Genomic DNA, 8,285 nt, shown 5'->3' on the forward strand with positions numbered 1-8,285 from the left:
GTGTTTGGATAACTGATCAAAACTGGGGGATTGCTATACGCTGAAGATTTGCTATACTCCCCTGGCATAACTACCAGCTCTTGTAAGAGCTGTTCCTGTTCTCTGGCTGTAGGAGAGGTTCACCCACTGGAGCCTGGAGCCTTGTAGTAGGTCCAGCGTGGGTGGAGGACGGTGAGACCCCAACCAAGCTACGGCGGTTCGTGGGGTCTGCAGTGCGTACGGTGTCAAGTGGAGTGCTTGGAGTCCTCGGAAAGCACTAGGAGCATCTATCGACGGAGGTACCCTGTCGGGGTGCTAGGCGTTCCGTTACATTGGTGGCAAGCAGTGGGATGGCGTCCTAGTGTGAGGAGAATCAGCTCGGAGACACCGTTCGTGGAGTATATTGAGGGCAACGGTAGTATCCGTACAGCGCCCCTGGCTACAGCAGGATGGAATCGGCTAGTCTTCGAACAGCGTTCCACTACGAGGAGGATGATGACCCGGACTGGAGGGATGAAGACAGAAAGGAAGTCTGGTATGATGCCCTGGAAGATGCCCAGCGGCGGCGAGGTGAGAGTCTCCCCAGTTATGAGCAGCGGCTACAAAAGCGTGTGGCGATGCGGATGGGTCTCTTGGGAGAGCAGCCCCTGGATGACTGGGTAACAGAGCTCCAGAACCTGGTATGTAAGGAGCTTTGGCTAGAGGACGCTTACCAGGCCCTAAGGTGGCATTTCATTCAACATTCCCCCTGGATGGCTGAGCACGACAGACCCGAGGGTGAGGATTATGATGGACCTGGGTTACTATGGGATGCCTTGGAGGAGGACATTGATCTTGGCAGCACGGAGGAGTCTAGGTTTTGGGACATCTACGACTACCGGATGGGCATGCATGATTATGCTGACGAAAGGGAGGTGAACAAAGACATGATCCACCTGGTAACAAGGGAGTGGGAGCTGGAGCAGACCTACCAACACCTGCTCAGCTCTGTTCATCCCCAAACTACTCGACAAGTAGAGCCAGATCTGCCCTCCTACAACTGGGAAGACTTGCCGGCGATACCCCCTGCTTCCCTACCAACTCCCAAAGTAGGGAACTTCATTGACTGGTTCTGGGAAGACGTCCCGACGGCAGGTAGAGATGGGACCGAAGTCTCTCCACCGGCCCTACAGGGATGCTGGGTAGCCGGCCCAGATCCCCAACTACAGCCAGCATTACCTGGAGTCCAGACAGTCGGTCTGACTTCCCATCGACAGCTTAACTTACAGGGAGAGATGACAACCGGTCTCTCTCCCCAGCGGCAGACAGGATCACAGGGAGAGGAGATTGTCAGTCCCCTGTCCCTGCAGCAACCAGCATTACTAGGAGTGGAGATGGTCGCACCCACTACCCAGCACCAGGCAGCGTTACAGAGAGTTGAGACAGTCGGTCTGACTCCCCAGCAGCAGTGTGTTGTAAAGAGAGAAGAGACAACCGGTCTCTATCCCCAACCACAGGGGGACAGCACCCCTAACTTCGATGGTGCAGATGGGACCGCGGTCTCTGCACCAGGCCTACCAGGATACTGGACGGCCGGTTCAGATTCCCCACCAACCCTGCAGGAATGCCTGGAGGAGGAGGTAAGCGATTCCTCCTCTCCACAGCCGATCTGCAACAAGATCCTGGGGATAGGATTTCCTGATCCCATCCCAGCGGAAGAGCTGGCATCTGGGCAGAGCGCAGTCGGCCTCTGCCCTCCCCAATCCTCTACTCCACAGCCGGACTTCCCACAGGCTACCCCAGCGGAAGAGCTGGCCTCTGGGCAGAGCGCAGTCGGCCTCTGCCCTCCCCTATCCTCTTCTCCACAGCCGGACTTCCCACAGGCTACCCCAGCGGAAGAGCTGGCATCTGGGCAGAGTGCAGTCGGCCTCTGCCCTCCCCGATCCTCTTCTTCAGAGCCGGACTCCCCACAAGCGACCCCAGCGGAAGAGCTGGCATCTGGGCAGAGCGCAGTCGGCCTCTGCCCACCAAGTACCTACAGCTCCAAGCTGGAGAACCATAAGGCAGCAAGGAGTCGCAGATGCCCACTCAACAGCTGGGGACATACGGAACAGAGCCAGGCCCCAAAATTCAACAGGTCCAGTATGGGGTTGTGGTTGGACTGCCAGACTAACTCAGGTACTGACCGTGAGGTCAGGTTTCTGGTTAGTCTTCCCTGGAAGGGGGAGATGTGTGACGAAACCAACCTCGCCACGGTGTTTTGGAGGGGGCTGGTTGCTAGCCTCTTGCCTCAGGATTATGGCCCATACTAACTTTAAAGAACACAGGCCGGCCGCACAGCTTAAATCTGTCTTTGGAATTGTATTTTGTTATGTGAGGGTACCCAGATGGCTAGTTTAATTGTATTTGTGTGGTCTGAGTGCCATTCACCTAATGATATGCACTCAGACTTGAGCTATCTGGGGATATGTTAAATGTCTGTGGTTGCTGGGAGGGTGTGACATTGTGTGTTTAACTGGTGATTTCTGTCCTGTTGTCTCCACATGTGTATTGGCGATCTCCCCTTTGTCCTGAGAGATAATTGGATTATCCCTCGGTTGTCTCTGGGACAGAGAGGAGGAAACCATGATGCATTGTGGGGATGTGCTGTATCTGTTCGGTGTGTCGCAGTCTCCATTCTGGTCCCCTGGGGGCGTGTCCACCAGATGGTGACCTGCATAAATACGGGCGGGTAGCCCTCAATAAAGTGTTCCTGTTTTATCCTTCATCATGTTGAGACTGGTGTTTGGATAACTGATCAAAACTGGGGGATTGCTATACGCTGAAGATTTGCTATACTCCCCTGGCATAACTACTAGCTCTTGTAAGAGCTGTTCCTGCTCTCTGGCTGTAGGAGAGGTTCACCCACTGGAGCCTGGAGCCTTGTAGTAGGTCCAGCGTGGGTGGAGGACGGTGAGACCCCAACCAAGCTACGGCGGTTCGTGGGGTCTGCAGTGCGTACGGTGTCAAGTGGAGTGCTTGGAGTCCTCGGAAAGCACTAGGAGCATCTATCGACGGAGGTACCCGGTCGGGGTGCTAGGAGATCCGTTACAATACTTTTATAACCCTTTCTAGCTTTATGCAATTCAACAATTCTTAATCGTAGGTCTTCTGAGAGCTCTTTTGTGGGAGGCATCATTCACATCAGGCAATGCTTCTTGTGAAAGGCAAACCCGGAACTGGTGTGTGTTTTTTTTATAGGGCAGGGCAGCTGTAACCAACACCTCCAATCTCATCTTATTGATTGTACTCCAGTTGGCTGACACCTCACTCCAATTAGGTTCACATACTTTTTCCACCTGCACTGTGAATGTTTACATGGTGTGTTCAATAAAAGCATGGTAAAATTTAATTCTTTGTGTGTTATTAGTTTAAGCAGACTGTGATTGTCTATTGTTATGACTTAGATGAAGATCAGATCACATTTTATGACCAATTTGTGCAGAAATCCATATAATTCCAAAGGGTTCACATACTTTTTCTTGCAACTGTATATGCAATGAGCAGGACCGTGGTACGGGGCAGTGGGTCAGGATAGATGTATGTAAGTCTATGGTTTGTTCGTGACGCCAATTGCAATGTGTGCAGGGTACTGTTGCAGGGTCCTTTAAAATGTAACAACTCACGTACCAGGTGAGGAATGCCAGAGAGGGGATAATGTCTCTGTGTAATGTCAACGGTGTCTCCTACCTTGGTACGGCTGGACTCCTGGATCCTGGCTCACTTGCAATAAAATGAGTGTTACTAGTAGGATTAATTAAGGAACTCGGTAGCAGAAAATGAGGTCCAGACTTGTGATATAATTCAACTTGTCTTTACTTAATGCAGCATAAATCCATACGAGTTACAGCATTAGTCTTGTGTCCAAGCAGGTATTGGCAATGTATGGCAGGGATCAATATCTCTTCTGCCTCTATACTATGTGCCTGGAGAATCAGGCAGGTATCTATCTTCTGCTCTGTCTATCTTCTGCTTGGTGTGGGCCTGACTAGCTGAGGAGGAATTTGGCTTCTCCTGGACTCTGGATATATACTCACAGCTTGGCTCACAGGGGATGCTTCTTCCTGGAGGCTGGAGGTGGCTGCTTTTCTTGTCAACCAGCTGAGGCTGATGGCTCAGGCTGGGAAGGTTCTCTGGTCTCAACCAAGACAGGGTTTGGATCCCTATTTTCTGGGAGCTCCAACTAACACAACCTTCCCCTAGCTGGGGTGGCTGGTGCACTCACTAACTTCCTCTCCTCCCCATGAGACAGAACGTGGGAACATTCCACACCTCCTCAAAGAGGGGGGATCTAAACTGGAATGAACTATTCCAGTCTAGCAATACTAAACTGGCTATGGTCCCGCTACATACTGCTGCCACCTGCTGGTGCACATGGAAATCACAGCATAATACATAAAACAGGCCTAGAAAATACATAAAATGACAATAATGATATAGACTGAAAATATAATTACACTTAACATGTGGTAGCAGGGAAAAAGAGTTTGGTAACATAATTTTCGGAATGTTACATATACATATCAAATATATATATATATATATATATAAAATAATATACTCTCTATATAGTGCATTTGGTTAGTGCAGCATTTGTTTAAGGAATTTCCACTCACATAGAAACAGCTGGGGGTATAAATTCAACAGCGCATGCAAGAAGAGGGCGGTTTGAAGATGTGTTGGTCACTTCAGATATGAGCTCATTCTTGCAGCCAACCCATTGACAGTCGCCCTCCGGATCCAGCCTCAAGGAATACCTAGACCGACAGGTGTCTGACTACATCGGGTTAACGGCCGATGTGGACGCTATGAGAAACAAGGAACCCCTGGACTACTGGGTGTGCAGGCTTGACCTGTGGCCAGAGTTGGCACAATTTGCCATGGAATTCTTGGCTTGCCCCTCATCCAGTGTCCTGTCCGAAAGCGCTCAGCACAGCAGGGGGGATTGTGACTGATAAGCACACTCGCCTAGCTCACGCCAGTGTGGACTACCTCACATTTAAAAAAAATAAAGAATGGTCCCTGTCTTATGTAAATAATGAGGCATAAAAGGCCTTTTCTGTCCGTTTAATGCCTAATGTTTTGGGCCTCGGAGGAATTCAACACATGTGATGACCACGTGTTTTAACTATTATCATTAGTTTTATTTTCAAGAGTTCAAGAGGGGGGATTTTGTTCGTTATATTTTTAGTTTTTTTAAACATACGTATTTGACCTATATTTGTACTGGCCTTCAGTAAATTTGATATCCATTGACCGTCTAATATACCTTTAAAAACGTAATCACTTGATCTTTTCTGTACGGTGAATGCATAATTTTTGGGGCCTGTAGTCCACTGGCATGCTGTAAAATTAAAATCCAATGACTGTGTAATCTACCTCCAGCCACATACTTACTTGTTCTTTTCTGTATGTTGACTGAATAATTGTTGGGGCCTCGGAGGAATTCAACACCAGTGACAAACATGTGTTATCGAATTTCATCTATTATCATTAGGGTTTTTTTCAAGAGGGGAGATTTTGTTAGCCATGTTTTTAATCCAATTTTATATTTTTTGGTTCTTTTAAACATATGTATTTGACCTATATTTGTACATTGACCATGTAATATACCTCCGGCCACATAATCACTTGATCTTTTCTGTTCGGTGAATGCTTAATGTTTGGGGCCTGTAGTCCAGTTGCCTACAGTAAAAATTGTATCCATGCCCGCATAATGTACCTCGAACCACATAATCAGAATTTCTTTTATGTTAGGTGAATGCCTAATTTTTAAGTATCGTACTCCCGTGGCCTAAAATAAAAATAAAAATCTAGGCTCCAACATGGCATATTTCAGAGAATTTCCCTTTAAAATGCATAAAAATGTCCCTGATTAAGATACATATTTTTTGTTGGAATTTTTGTCATTGATCCCCCTCTAGTATGTCACTGTCCATGTTGTGGGACTATTTGTGCACTTCTACTAAGTATTTGGTGGCTGCAAATATGAGCTGAAGGTTTTTCAGTTTTGCCTGCCATTAAAGTGAATGGGGTCTGCCGCGAACTTGCGGTTCGCGAACATTTGATTGCGTTCATGCGATCGCGTTCATAAACTGTCCCGACCGATTTTCGTCCATCACTATTGGTACACCATAGACTTTTTCCAGGGAACGTGTGACCACAGAGAGGGCTCTGAGTGGCGCCTCTGGCATCAGTGCCATAGGTTCGCCATCACTTGTCTATACTATCGTGTGCATATGGACCTAAAATTGTGTAGAATTTGTATATGAAGATAAGTATTATCAAATCTGAAATGTACAATAAATTATATATATTTTTGGTTTGCATAAATTATATAGTTACGTGTATGTAGTTTATATTAATTAATAGTAAACGTGTACGATTATTAAAGTGTTACATCTGTGTGTGATACCTAAATGTTAATATTACATTTAATAAAGAGAGAAAAGAATACATTTGGTGAAAATAAAACTCAGTTTATTTTAGCACAGTTTTTTTTTTAAAACATAAAATGCACAAAAACATAAAAACAATGGATGGACCAGGCTTCCCATATGAACGAGGTAGGCACCTTGTTGTTGTTACCTGTGGACCCTGAATGTGGCGTGGGCCAGACATGTAGGCATAGCTTAACCAATTTTCTAGTGCAGCAAAAATTGCAGAATAGTCATTCAGTGGCGTGGCTCCCTCCAGAACAAACCCAAGAGCCGCTTGGGTTCTCAGAATACGTTCTGGAGGCAGACTCCACAAGAAAGCTCAAAATGATCTTACTGGGGATGTGGAACTGCCTCAGCAGCACTGAGTGTTCTGCGGCTGCGGCCAAGTACTGGCAAACTTGGGGGGCGGCACAGTGGAGGCTGGGGGCTGATAGGTGGTGGAGTCTTGAGCATCACTGTCTTCAGCCTTCTCCTCAAGGTTGGCCCCTCCGTTAAAAAAAAATAAAAAATGTCAATTAATATATGACCATACCAATAGGTACCCAAATAAATATAATATTACTAGCATCAGCAAAATACTTTTCGAAAATAATACTAGTTTAGCCACCTCATTGCTCCTGGACGCATCCGTGCGCATGCGCATCGTGGGCCGGCAAAAGTTAAAGGAGTATTTCATCAGCAACCTGCCAGCCAATGATCGTCGCTGGCAGGATGCTGATTTTTAAAAAATCGAATCAGAAGCCAGATAACAGATCATATTAGTAAATATGATCTGTTATATGGCTTCCCTGCTCCTCTGCTGGTCCTTTTCGTCGGTTGGATCCAGCAGAGGAGCAGGCTTCACAGTGAGTAGCACCAACACTACACTTTATCGCCAGATCACCCCCTGCACCCCAATTAACCCTTTGATCACCCCTTTGATCGCCCCTGTCAATCACTAGTGAAACGAAAAAAGTGATCAGTGTAAACTGTCACTTTTTTTTTCACTGGTATTTACTGTTAGGTTTTAGAGATAGTTTAGGCCCCTTGGTTAGGTAGTTTAGGGATCAGTTAGCGCCCAGCCCACCGCACCGCAGTCCCTTATTCGCTGATTAGCGTATCGCTAATCAGCATTTGTACTTTTATAGTATCTGTAAGTGATCAAAACTGATCACGGTCAGATCTATAATAGTATTAGTGTCACTTTAGTTCGCCCTCCACCCAAAACGCAGTGTTTGCCCGATCAGGCCTGCCCCACGCCCGCCCCACCGCAGTGACCAAAAATTATTATTTTTTGATCACTGCACATTCACTTTACACGCGCTGCGGCGATAAAAAAAAAATCAGTTTTGATATTTTTTATCAACCGCAGCGGCCTTCGGTACTTTGCTAGCCTCCCATTTGTAAGACAGGCTTGCTTTTTTTCTTGGGTAGTCTCAGGGAATACCCCTAAATTTAGTTGCCCAAATGTCAAACAGGGGGTATTCTTCTGAAGAGGCCTACAGGCTTCTGACCCAGTCGGATGAGGAATGGGAACCCTCATCTGATGAATCTAGCGGGTCAGAACATGAACCTGTAGAAAGCAGTGGCACTCTGACCCAAAGTTCGGACGAGGAGGCTGAGGTCCCTGATAGCACCAGGCGTACCCGGCCCTGTGTCGCTAGACCACAGGTTGCGCAGGATCCGCTTCAAGAGCAGCAGAGTGGGGCTGGCGCTGTCGGATTACGTGGTGAGGCATACACCAGCAGCACAGCCCTTCCTGGACCTAGTACCAGCACTGCTGTACAACATGGTGAAGTAGCGAGCACCAGAAGGGCAGTTGAAGCTGGTACGGTGGCACGTGCAGTAGTTACCCCGTCACAGCCACCG

This window comes from Bufo gargarizans, chromosome 2 (assembly GCF_014858855.1).
Source record: "Bufo gargarizans isolate SCDJY-AF-19 chromosome 2, ASM1485885v1, whole genome shotgun sequence".
Lineage (NCBI taxonomy): Eukaryota > Metazoa > Chordata > Amphibia > Anura > Bufonidae > Bufo > Bufo gargarizans.